The sequence below is a fragment of the Lissotriton helveticus genome, chromosome 8, assembly GCF_964261635.1.
Source record: "Lissotriton helveticus chromosome 8, aLisHel1.1, whole genome shotgun sequence".
Lineage (NCBI taxonomy): Eukaryota > Metazoa > Chordata > Amphibia > Caudata > Salamandridae > Lissotriton > Lissotriton helveticus.
In genome coordinates, this window is record NC_136069.1 from 493,919,286 (window position 1) to 493,932,811 (window position 13,526).

A 13,526-nucleotide genomic window follows, 5' to 3' on the forward strand; every position below is an offset into this window, starting at 1 on the left:
CGCGCTCCTCCCCTTTGGATTCCCCGATGTCGCCATTGCCTCCTTGCCTTGTGGGGGCCCTGGTGACGGCTCCTGCGTGTGCCTCTGGGTCGCGTTCTCCCGACTGCTCTGGGACTGCCGGCTGTCTCGGCGGCGTCTTCCTGGATTTTGCGCGCATGCGCATTGCCCCCTGTTACACCCATCGGCCGTGTTCGGTGCCGGGTGCTGGTGTGGGCGGACGCCCGGGTGGGCTCCGGGCGCTCCGGTGCTTGGAGCGGAGTCGTGCCTGATCCGTGTTTGTACACGGTTGCGCGTTCTGTGCCCAGTGGGCCTTCTGGGAGGAGCACTCGGATTGATAGCTGCGGGAGGTCGGGACGCTGTTCTGGTTCCGCGTCTGACTTCCTTGCCTCATCGGAGAGTTTCCGGCTGGGATGCCCGTCCTGATTTGTGCCTATTGGTGCTGGAATCTCCATTTCCTGTTCGGCGGTGCAGTGTTTCCAGGGTTGTTTGCCCCGCTGGCTGCCGCTGCGGGCTCCCGGTAGCCCCGAGTCCGGACGGGACTCTGACCACTATCCGTGCCGGTGGATACTGGCTGCTTCGCCTGTTCGGTGGGACAGGTTTTCTTTGCCTCCCCATGTAGCGGCTGCTACGGGGATCTTTCTGGCTGAAAAAGTTTTGCCCGATGTCCATGGGGTTTTTGTTGCTGCCTGGTTCTATGCTCTAATCACCCTAGGACGTTCTTGGAGCTACATGTGATCTGTGGGGAGAACGTGCTGGTCCGGTATGCCGTCTCTTCTGGGATGGCCTTGTTCGCTGTACTTGCACTGTGCCGTGCCGTGTTTTTGTGTTTTGTGCTAAGGTGGCAGGCTGGCCTTCTGGACAACGCCAAGCTACAGACCAGAGACTCCTGGGGATGCCGGGGATTGAACCCGGGGCCTCATACATGCGGAGCATGCGCTCTACCACTGAGCTACATCCCCTCCACTAGCCTCTACTGTTTATGGAGCAGCTGTTTGTTTCGTTCCCCATTGCAGTGGTCTTTGCTGCGCTTCCTCTACATTTGACTTCTACGTTGCCCGGTGTTCACGTGCGCTGTGGCCTGGACGCTGGTCTTCTGCATCTTGGCGTCCTGGCTTGGCGTCTGGTGGGGGTCTGCTGACGGTAAGTGCTCGGCAGTGTTGTTCTTTCATCGCTTTCCGTTGGAGGAGTCTGTTACACTGCACTGCGTTCCCTCTCCTACCCTCTCCTGTTCTACTGGGGTAGTTGCACGGATGCCTGGAGCTCGGCTTGGAGCGTTGGTCGTTTGCTGCCTCCGTCGTGTGGGGTGGTGTTTCTTTTCCGGTGGGGCCTCCTCCCCTCTCCTGGGATGCCTGGAGGTGTGCTGATGCCCGGTTTGGGCGCCTTCTTCTGGACTCCTGTTGCTTGCTGTTGGGATTTCTGTTTTCTTCGGTTCTTCTTGTCCTTGTTTTCTCCTTTTTGGGATGTGGCTGACTCTTTGCCTTTCTCCGTTCCTGTGGACTCTGCGGTGGCCTGTCTTATGGGTCGTCCTTCCATAGCTGCTGGTCACGTTCTGATGGACGGTGTGGGCGAGTGGGCATATTCTGCCCTGAAGATGTCTTCTGCTGCTTCTCATCTGGCTGTTCGTTCGGGCGTTTCTGGACTGGCGTCTGTGGCCCGCCTGGAGGTTCACATCTCTCGGTCGACGCCTTTGCTTCTGTGGGGGCTTCTGCTGTGTCCTGTAGTTCCTCTGTTGCTACCCGCCGTATCCTGTTTCTGCTGGTTTGGATGTCGGACGCGGCCCGGCGTTCCATGGCTTTGGGGCCGCCTTCCGCTGATGCCTGTCTGTTTGGTGTCTCTCTGGAGGTGTAGCTACACAGGGTCTTCGAGGTGCTCAAGCATTCTTTATCCTTTCGTGTTCTTCCGCCCAGAGGGGGTTCCTCCTTCTCTGGTGCCTGGACTTTCCGCCTGCCTTCTGGGTTTCGCCGGTCCTCCTTTTGGGCTCAGCGTGGATCTGGCAGGTTTTTTCCCGGAAGTTTCTGGAGGTGTCTCAGTGGGGTGCCGGGTCTGGTCCGCAGCGTCCGGACTATGCCACCCTGGGGCCCGTTCTCGCTGGTGGTCCTCCTCTGGCTGTTGGGTGTCTTCGCAGGCTCCTTCGTGCTTGGCGCCTGACGTCCTCGGGCTGATGGGTGCTGGCTGTTTTGTCACTGGGCTTCCGGTTCGGATTCTTGTCTCCCCCCTCCCCCCCCCCTTCCGGGGTGGTGGTGTCCCCTTCTCCTCGGTTTGCTTCCCGCCGTCTGGCCTTGTTGGACGGTGTTCGTTCTTTGGTCCGCGTGCTTGTGGTTGTCCCTGTTCCGTAGGAGGTGTGGGGGTTGGGCGTCTACTCCATCTTCTTTGTGGTGCCGGAGTTCAGGGGGGTCTTCGCCCTTCGGGGTCTGCACTTGTTCGTGCTGGAGTTCCTGTTCGTGATGGTGTCTCTCCGGGAGTTTTCAGCTGATCCAGTCCGGTTGGATGTTCTCCTCTCTGGACCTCCATGTTGCGTGCCTGCACGTCCCGGTGGCTGTGCGGTGTCTACGTTTCCTGCGCTTCTGCCTGCTGGGTCGGCGCTGGCTGTTCTGCGTCCCCCCCCTTTGGTCTTCGGTCCGCCCCCCGGGTGTTCTCCGTGGTGATGGCTCCCTTGGTGGTCCTTCTCCATCTCCTGGGGGTGTCTGTGTTCCCGTGTTTGGACGTCTGGTTGATTCGGGATCCGTCCCTGGCGGTCGTGTCTCGCCGCCTTCACTTGTCCATGTCTTCTCTCTGGGGCCACGAGTGTTTGTTCTACTTGCCCATTTGTCTCCTAGTGCCTGCGTCCCGGAGGACCTTCGTCGGGCCAGTGTTCTATTCTGTGTTGGGCTGGTTGTTCCTGTCAGACGCCCGGATTCGTCTCCTGCAGTCTTTGCTGTGGTTGTTGCTGTTGCTTGTCTCGGCTCCCTTCTTCGGTGGCTGGAGGTTCGGGCCTCTTGGCTGCTTCTGTTTTCTCTGTGCCCTGGGCCTGGGTTCGTCTGCGGCCTCTGCTGTGGCTCGTGCAGAGGTGGATCCCCTCTCCTGTCCTGGACTTTGCGGTTCCTGTTCCTGTGTCTCTGGATGTTGTGTCTACTCTCCGGTGGTGGCTGGTCCACTCCCGCCTTTCCGTGGGGATGTTGTTTCATCTCCCTTCTCCTCTGGTTGTGGCCACGGATACCTGCACCTCGGGCTTGGGCTATGCTCTGGCCCGTGGGGTGGTGCTGGCGCACTGGCTCCCGTCGGAGTCTCGCGGGTCATCCTCCTGTTTGGTGTTGTTTGCAGTACTAAGGGGGCTTCGTTATTTCCTCCTTCGTCTGGAGGGTTGCCATGTCTTGGTGCGATCGGTCTGCACGGTGACTGTGGCTTCTCTGTGTCTCCTGGGGGGGGGCCCCACGGTTCGTCCCTGAGTCTGGTGGCTTGTTCCATCTCGGCTTGGGCGGTGCTTCATCTTCTGGCCCTGTCTGCTCCACACCTTGGGGGTGTGGTCAATGTGGTGGCGGACTCCCTGAGTCGGTGGTTTCCCTCGTCTCTGTGCCTGGGTTTGGAGTTCCTCTGCTGCGGGCCTGGCGATGGGGCCTCCTCCCCTCTCCTCTGTGGTCTCCGTCCCTCTTTCTGGACGTGGTCTGCCCGACCTCTTGCTTTTGGTGCTGGAGGCTTCTCGTTGGTGGTCTGCCTTGTCTTCCTATGCGGGGCACTGGTCTTCTTTCTCGAGGTGGTGTTCCTCCTCTAGTTCCCTTGCTGGGCCTTCGGCTGCTGTCCGTGCCTTCCGGATCCCGGTTTCCTTTCTCCCTTCTGCTGGTTTGTTGGGTTTCTGGATTAATTTCGGGGTTGCTCTCTTCTCCTTCTGGTCGCTCTTTGGTGCCCCCATGGGGTTTCTCCTTGGTCTTGGGGAGTTTGCTGTCTTCCCCTTTTTGTCCCTTTGGGATCTGTGGGCCCGTATTTCTGGCCTGGTGGCTTTTCGCGCGTGCCTTGTCCTTTTCTGGGGCTCGTTCTGGGGTGTTTCGCTCTTCTGTGTCTCTCCCCGTGTCCTTTGGCTTGGCTGGTTTGGCTCCGGCTGCTTCCGGGCTCTCTTTTGGGTCGCTGGTTTCTGGCGGTCTTTGCTCTTGCCTTTCTTGGTGCTGGTTTGCCCTGTCCGGCGGGTGTCCTGGCGCGTTCCGCTCGGGGCGTGTCTGCCTCCTGGACTGCTTCCCTGGGTGTGTCTCTTGGTGGTTTTGCCGGGCTGGGTTCTGAGCCTCCGAATCCACTTTCGTGCGGCACTGCTGGTTGGGTTGTGCCTTTTCTGCCCGGACCGGTTTTTGGTCCTGGAGTGTTGCTGGCTGTGGGGGGTTTTTCCCCCCGCTCTGATTCTGTTCGCTTTTGCGACTTTTTCTTGCTGCACTCCTTTGTGTCTGGTCTGTGTTTTGTTGTGTGGTTGCCAAAGGCCTGTTTTGGGCGTTGCTTTGGTATGCCTCATGAGTAATGACTGGGTCGAGGACGAGGGACGTAGAGGTAATGCTACGATTACATATGGTAATCCCCATTACTCTTAGTCCTACTCGTCCTCGACCCAGTCATACGTCCCGCCCGCCCTCCCTTTCCAGGCCTTTGGTGCTTGGTACATCAGGATATGCTTCTGGTGGTGAGGTGTGTTATAGCACCTGACAGGAGGGTGGGTGGAGTCTAAAAGCGTTTCCTGTTTTGTTTCCTGTCGTGTGGAATACCTCATGAGTAATGACTGGGTCGAGGACGAGTAGGACTAAGAGTAATGGGGATTACCATGTGTAATCGTAGCAATACAGGGTTGTTGGTTAAGAATGCTAGGGCTGGCTAGTTGTGCTGTACAACACATCTAAATCACTGAATAGGTATGCTTCTAAAAGCGACGAAGAGGACACAGACTCATCCTACTGCCACCTCAACCATGGACCAATGTAGATTATTCCCTGTGTCCTGAGCAACTACGTCCTGACCTTGCCTCGAGGTGAGGAAAGGTGCAAACTTTGCTCGAAACACTTTCTTCTTCATAATTATTCACTAATTCAAGGTTATTATAGCATTCCATATCAACATGTCATTAGCTCACCACATTCTGCACCCTGGCCTTTCATTTGACAATAGGGTTCCTTCTGGGAGATGTCGTTTTGCTTTGTTTCATTTGAAGCAATTATCACAACATACTTCATAATCGCAATTATAGGAGTGATAGATATTGGAAACTGGTTGATAACGTTGCCGTGGAAAACGCGGGCGTTTTCATTTTTTGCACATTTTGAAGGAATGGAACAATTTTAAAGGCATCGCTCCAATACAGTGGACTGCTCTTAAGCTAAAAGTTCCAAGGGGGTTATTTACAAGGGCCATGCGCCACTTTGGCGTCATTTTTAACATTGGCAAAGTGACGCAAAAGTGGCGCGTAGGGCTTGTAAATCTGCCACCAAATGTCTAAATTGTGATAGACCAGGGAGTTAGTGTAGTTAAAACGTTTTATCTAATTGTAGTTGTAATACAGTTTAATTGTTTGATTAAATTAACACACCTGATAACACACAAAAATAATCAGTGACTTGAAAGACAGAGTTTTGTCACGTTTACGCCTAGGTATTTGGATTCATGCCGCTTTTTGGCACCTCCATTCACCTCGCTGTGGAGGCTTCGGTGGAGTGGGATGTCTGTGGAGGGTGAGGGGCCTGACGCCCTGCGCGAAGCTCACGCGCACAGAGACTTTAACATGACAATGGCGGCCGCTGAAAGGCTCCCCTGGAAGTGCTGGGACACAACGTCACCACCACCTTCAGTGAGGCGACGGTCCGTGCCGGTAAGAACCGTCTCTCATCGCCCATGACTGGGCGCGCAGACAGGGAGAGCTCGGAGGCCATCTGGCAGGAAGGGCGACAGGCTGCGACTGGGCTAACGACGGGAAGAGCTCACTCACTCGCCTAAGAGCTGGGGCGCAGGGGTATCTTGAAAGACGGTCAGTTCACATTATCGAGGCCTCCTGAATGCTATGATGAGTAACGGCCGGCTTGGAAGGGGTCACATTACCTAAGATGTATTTACTTTAGGAGGAGTACATTGCAACGTGAGGAGGGGTGGAAGGAAAGCAAACAGCAGAACGCACAACATGGCCAATTTGGATGTATCAAACAATGTAAGACAAAAACAATACGTGTGCATTTCATGGAGTGTTTCTCCTTTTGATAAATCTACCAATATCACTTTTGTGATCGCTATTATACTGGGAGTGGGAGGTTATGCGGTCTAGCGGCTAGAGCTGCAGACATGCAACTGGGTAACTAGGTTAGACAAACCCGTTTACACTGATGCAATAAGCACACACATTTGAACGGGCGGACATGAGCAAGAAAAAAAGAGGCGTAATGAGATTAACACTGAGTGATCGAGGCAGTACCGCATCACTTCCTCTACCACTGTCCGTACATTTCATGGATCTATAGCCCACCAATGTATTCTTCATACGAAGAACAAAGACCAGAGGGATCATATAGTGTTCTACGACTACGACCCCGAACAGCAGACAGCACCTTGGGGTCGGAACCCAAATTATTGACCTCACCCCCTCATGTCTTTAGTACGAGACAACTTGAGACTGAAACACTCCTCAACCCCACAAATTGTTGCCCTTCAAATCAATGAAGCCATATGGCCTCTGTCGAAGAAGCAGAGATGCTGGTTTTGGAAGCCCATATGCCATACCAGTGTGTTTGCTCCCAGCCATCTTGTAAGGCATAGAAAAAACTTTTGTATCCCACTCGCTCAGGATTTTCCCTTGCCAGTGATTTGTGTTTCCTACTTCCTTTGATGGCACCCTGAGCCTTCCCATGTTCCCGGAATAAGGGTTCTTATGATAGATCTGCCAATCGTGCCACCACCGAATCAAGCAAATGAAATAAATGAAGCCTTATGTATACTTTTGTTCAGATGGTTGTTATGGGAAGTCGGTACTGTCGGGTTGGTGACCATATATAGGGAATTCTTTTTGGAAGAAAGGGCCTTACCGAAGGCTTGAAATTCATTTTGGACGTCTAAAGAGCAGGATGATAGTGCCACAGGGTAGCTTACCACTTAGTGTTTAAGGATTGGGACATGGGTAGAGTGAAGGGTTGAAATGACATGAAGTGAAGGGAGGCTGGCACAGATTAGGCACATGCTGTACCTGCTCTAGGAAAAGTTTTTCTGCAAACAAAGCTACTGATTCTAGCATTGTTCTATAGTTCTCACACCATACAGTTTGTTCGTATCTTGAGAAACAGAGTACACCCTGGCATTCGGTAATCTCCGTAACATGCAAGTTTATGTTTGCAAGTCTCACTCTTTTCATTTCATGCCTCATGTTACCTCTTTGTAGGGACACAGCTTGGTGTGGGGATCAGTGGTGGTCTTTTTGCACTCACATAGTCAACGTCTCTATCAACCGGTGCAAGGTTGCAGGCAATTGCCCCACCTCCTCTATCTTGCCTCTGGCAAAGAACAGCATCATTGTCCTTCAGCGGTTGCAGCCTCCAGGCCACTGTGGATGCCTCCACTCCAACAGTGTTGTCAGTTGTCACAGAATGCGCAGCATGTTGAGGCAGTGGAACAGCAGGTCCTTAAGGTCAATCTGCAGTGATGCCAGATGGCACGCTTTCGTTTGAGGGTTGTCAATGCTACACACTGTTCAACACATAAACCAAGCAGGAAAGCTGGGTGACCCCTTGAAGCTCGGTTCAGCACCCATTACACTCTCAGTACACTTTGGATCTTATGGGTATTCCACACAACAAGAATATGGCTGAGCTTTTCCTCCTAGACAGTCTCTCCTCCTGCAGGGTAAGGCACTCTCCTTGTCTCTCTGAGCAGGTTGGCAGACATATAGCAGAGTGCACAGGCCTGAATCGATGTCCCCTCACTTCTTGGAGACTGGCTGTCAGACAGATACCAGCCCCAGTTCACAGCAGCTTTTTAAGTTCTCTGTGAAAACTAGAGCAAAGTAAGGCGGTTTGTTTCCCACCTTTCCACTCATTTTCCAGTCAGGCTGTTTTGACCCAATGTCTAAAGTCTATGAACTGGTATGGAGTGGTTCCTTTTCAAATGGCATGTCCTGGTTGCAGTGCAGACATGGCCTTTGTGCAAGGTGATGGCTCTCACAGCACATAGTGCTGATACTGGATCAATGCAGGAGTATCATAAACACAAGTGCAATGACGTGTGAAGACTCTGAGCCTTCCTGTCTCTGAACAAAAGTTCCTATGACTCACCTCTCTCCACTACCATCAACCAAATGGCAGCTCCCAAGAATCACTGAACAGCAATTCCCTGCAAAAGATCCTCAAATAATAGATATAGGTTGCTCTGTGTCTATCCTCCCGCCCTTCTGTGTCTGGGGCTCCTCCTTTCAGCTGGGAAATTCACTGCCATAGCTGTTTGGAGAACCTGTATTATGTTCTCCCTTTTGTGCTATTTCAGACCTGGGGCAATCCAAAATAAATTACCCTTGTCTCAGCAACCATACTCACCAGAACATGGATTTTCACTTACATCCATACAGTGTACACACACGCACACACACACTCACCCTCACACTCACTCACACAACACATGCGCAGGATGTTATTGCAAAAGTTTGGGTGTCACATCTTAATATAACTTAACACAAGTGGGACGTGTTGGCCCTGCTCGCCTCCTCAACAGGAAAGAGGTCTGTTAAGTACTATTAATCCACAAAATCATTATTCTGTGACCACAGCTTAATGTCAAGAACACAGGGCACAGACATAAGTTCTATACCAATACAAAGGCAGGCTTGGTACACTACTCCATCTCACAGAAATTTGTCAGAACCTGGGAATCATCATTGACAGGCCTAGGTCTCAGGCCCCTGTTTGAACTCCAATGCTGATGGTTTTTTACTCTGAAAGTACACTGGAGCCTGTTGCCCAGGCACCAGTGCCAGTGCTCTCTCCCTACAAAATGATGCATATGAATTGTTAACCACAATTGGGAAGGACTTTAAGCCTCTTATAAGTCCCTGATAAATGGTACCAGCGGGACCCATGGCATGGGAGTAAAAGGGGTCACCAGGGTCTGCAGTACTGATTTTGCCACCGTGATTGACTCAAATAAAGAGATGTCATCAGGCCTGCCATTGCAGACTGCAGACACGGTGCAAGATACTCAAACTCTACATCTTCCAAAATGATACCCACATTCTTGTAAATAATTCTGTTGGTGAAAGATAGCATGTATTGCATATTTTTGTTTATGCATGCTAACACTCATGTAACAAACACCATGATGCACTTATTAAGCATAGTAAATGGGGTGCCATGAAGCATTTTTGTTGCAGTTATTGGCGTAATTATGCAGACTCAAAGCATTCTTAGTGAACCCAGCATTTTTCTGTGGTTCACACACAATTTTAGAGCTCACCCTGATCATGGAGTAAGAGGTTTCTTTGGGACTGGTGGGATCTAGACTGCCCACTCATTATCTGGGGAGATATGGGAGGGTAGCGTAATGCCAAAAGTAAGTCATAAAAGAACTCACGGGGGGGTCTAATGATTCTCCATTGGTGTTAAATCACTTATTTGACCTTCTAGTAGTCACTGCATTGAGCCTACTCACCTCCGCCATCTTGTATGCGGTGTTCAAAAGCATGCTAGCTTTTATCTGAATGGAGAGCCATGTCCTTGGTACTCCACATATGCAATGCCATCATGCATATTCACTGCCAAATCATTCTAGTGAGCTGGGTAAGCAGGTGCCATCTTGAGTGGTCAGCCAAATCCTATAAAAAAAAAAGAAGCGCCAGATGAAAAGTAGATCTCAGGTCTGGCTACATGAAAGAAATACAGATTAGTGGATGCTTCTCCACTTTTTTATGGTATGTCAGGGAAGATTTCACTTCCCGAAATAATTACCCGCATAAGCTGTGGTTTTGTCGGCATGGTTATCGAATTCATTGATGTGCTCTGTCTGCTTCTATATCTTGGAAACCTTCCCCTCCCCAAAAATGCACTGGTCTGGAAGGTGCTGCCGGATGAGACAGATGGTGCTGAAGTGTTGCTTTTACTGTACTGGCTACATTATGATGCAATCTGGGTAGACGCTGAACAGAGATAACACTTCACTTGTCTAAAGAAACAGGCTTTCTGCAGGTTTTCCCCTACAATTTATGCCCTTTCTGAACTCCAATGCTGATGGTTTTTAACTCTGAAAGTGCACTGGGGCCTGTTGCCCAGGCACCAGTGCAAGTGTTCTCTCCCTAAAATAATGCATATGAATTGGTAACCCCAATTGGCAAGGACTTTAACCTCCTTATAAGTCCCTGGTAAATGGTACCAGTGGGACCCAGGGCACGGAAATAAAAGGGGTCTCCAGGGCCTGAAGCACTGATTGTACCACCCTGATTGACCCAAATAAAGAGATGTCACCAGGCCTGCCATTGCAGACTGTATAAGCGGTAAAAAATGCTCAAGCTCTATGTTGCCCTCACCATAAGTGGCAAGGTCACAGCATTATTTTTAATATATGCCAGTCACTCCTAAGGTAGGCCACCTGAGCCCAGGAGGCAGGGTGCATTATGTTAAAGATATGGACATATAAATGCAAGCTCATGTATCCCTATAGTAGCCTCCTTAGAAGATGGGCTACAATAAGTGCCCCAGCCTTTCATATGCCATGGCTGACAGCCTGCAGCTGCGGAAACCAAGACCGGAATCTGCCCCCCTCCCCCTGCCAAGAGGTGTGAACACTCCTGAGAGTCAGAAACAAAAGCCTACATGGGGGGAAGGAGGTGTCCCCTTCTTCACTGATAGGAAGGCTAGTGAAGTGGCACATTAAGTAGGTGAGCTTCAAAGCTTCCACTACCAGATATCGGACAGCTATACCACTCCCTGGAAGACATTCTCAGATTGCACACCTTCCAGTTCTACTCAAGGATAACATGGGCTGTGGTGATCTAATATCCCCATACAGCTGCGTCTTTGCCTCACCTTGTTCTCAAGGTTCTGTTTGCTACACTTATTGTATAAGACATTGTTTTGGGAGGATGTTTAGTAAAGCCACATACCCTCATTGTGATCTAATGGGCTGGTTGCCAAAGCCTCCTTTGATTTCCGCAGATGAGAATTGTACATAATTGGCAACATGAATCTCGCAATAGGCCCATAGACCACGGACATACCACCCCCTCAAAATCTCCAGCCCTTCAAGTTGGCACGGCACTGTATTCACAATCCTTGGCTTTCATTTTGCAACCTAATATGTTCTTGAAGTTATTTTGCTTTGCTTCCCTGGAACCAATTGTACTAATTCAACTGAAAGCAATGATTTTCAAAGGAAAAAGACAGAACTGGAAACATGCTGTCTTGCTGTCATGAAGTGAGGTGATATCCTCAGATATATGTAGGAGCGACAACAGGACTGGGTTAGATTTCACTGCTCCAACCCACTTAGATGTTTGACGGCCATGTTTCCATTGCAATGTGGTAGTCAAGTGATGTGCCACCTCAGATTTCAAGTTGCATCTCATGAGCTCCATTGAAATTCTACATGTTATTAAAAAGTGGGCTTCATAATTTGGTAGCCTCAGCACTACATACAATGGACTGCTTCCCTGGTGACATGCGCTCCCAGTTCTGATCAGTGGCAATTACAAAGCCTACTCTTCATTGTGCAGTGTAGCCGCTTGAGCTGGTCCCCTACAGCGTTGTGGTAGTCACCATATTGATTTTCTGAGACATGACAGGCCCCAGCCTCTCGTATATATCCTGGAGAGTTGTGGTCACTTTTCCTTCTGAGTACATTCCCGGCATGCAGCTTAAATTCAGTTTTATTTTGATTACTCGCTTTTCATGCTGCGATAAGATGTACAGGCCAGAATGGTGTTTAAGTTTATTGACAGATCAAAAATATACATTTCATTATCAAAGCATAGAACAAGCAGCAAAAATAGATTGTTTAAAATCAATAACAATTAATCTCAGTAAATAAGTCAAACCCAATTGTTCCAACAGTACATGAGTAAAACAATAGAAATTTGCTATAAGAGTTAGACAAGTGGTCAAAGTGCACATACAAGTTTCAAGTCGAGCTAACAAATTATTCATAATAAGCCAGGTCGCGTAGAGGAATTTAGAACAGCCACCATAATCACAGTCGAAAAATCCCTATTGTAGACCCTAAGGTATGTATTTGATTAGTTAGGCCCTGAAGCTGACATGGGAGAGCAATCCACCTGATTCAGGGTTTTGCATATTTGGGACCAAAAAAACAACAGAGGTTCCTCAATTTCATCCAGTAGCCTACTGACACCGAATAGACCTGGGCTGTACAGAGACCCACAATGAAGTGCAAGGTACAATTGGGACAGTCCCAAACCTAAGCTGCAAAAATAATAAACGAGCACGGTCAGGTCGTAATTTCGCAAGTCCTCTTCTTTAGGCATGGATTTGTGCAGTAAAAAACGTTTTGCAAGGCTCATTGGGCAGCTGGACAAATCATGTTGAGCAATAATTCGCTCCCAATATCTAGATTTGACCACCCAACCACAGCAGGCGGGATAGATGATGGGTCTTCCCAGAAGTTGGCTAGGCCTAGCTCATACTATGTGTTTTTTAACATAGGCCAGCCACTTGATCTTCTTGGAACATTGTAGTTTAATGATGTCAGAAAGGCCCTCTCTATAGAGGTGTGGTTCTTCAGTGGCCAAAATACCCACCCATAGGACCCAGATCCCCCAGCATGCTCCCCGCTCCCTCCTTAAAACATGACAACCCACATGAGAATCAACAACAGAGATTTGTGTGGGTGTAAAACGGCCATGTTTAATATTTTGACATTTCATAAACATGACAAGGCATTTCAAAATTCATTACATGCAGTTATCAACACAATTTTATTCTTGACTTCCTGATCTTCTTCCGCCAGATTAAGATTCTAATCCTCCAGCACTAAGGGGGCTTCCGGCTCACCACTTCCATGCCGTGCATCCACGCGAGGTGCAACCCACCTGCGCCCCATGAGGAGTGGGCCCCCAACCTCTGATCCTTGTCCGCCTTCTCCAGGGGCCCACCCTCCGACCACCAGGCTGACCAGGAACCCAGGAGGCTCGTAACCTGTCGCCCTAGCCTCCCCAGCCGGGGCCCTATTTCACAGCGGAGAGCTTACCGTCTCCCCCCTCAGTGCTAGCCTAGGGAGTACGCAAGGCGGACTCCCGTCCATTCCGTCGGTCAATTGTACTGTTCCAAGGTCTTTCTACCGCAACACGCCCCTCGAATCCACTGAGCTAAAGGGACGGGTGGGTGGGAGTTTAAAACTATCATAAGGGGCTGTAGGAGGGGAGGACGCTTCTGGGAGGCCGCCACGATCCGGTGCGATAGAGGAAGGAGAGGCCGGGGTCCCTGCCCCAAGCACCTAAATAGGTCACCAGGCTCCGCCCTCAGTCGCCCCAGAAGTGCGTCCTCCTGCCCCGGAAGTGATAAGCGGCCGGTCGCCCATTGGGGCAGACCGGCCGCCCCTATCTAGATCGA

At 50.6% G+C, this 13,526-nt stretch overlaps 1 non-coding gene across 1 annotated transcript; it reads right to left on the reverse strand.

Moving 5' to 3' along the window:
• Positions 1-887: 887 nt before the first annotated feature.
• TRNAA-CGC (transfer RNA alanine (anticodon CGC)) lies at positions 888-959 on the reverse strand. The gene has a single exon. It is a non-coding gene; the product is annotated as a tRNA-Ala (tRNA).
• Between the last annotated feature and the right edge of the window lie 12,567 nt (positions 960-13,526).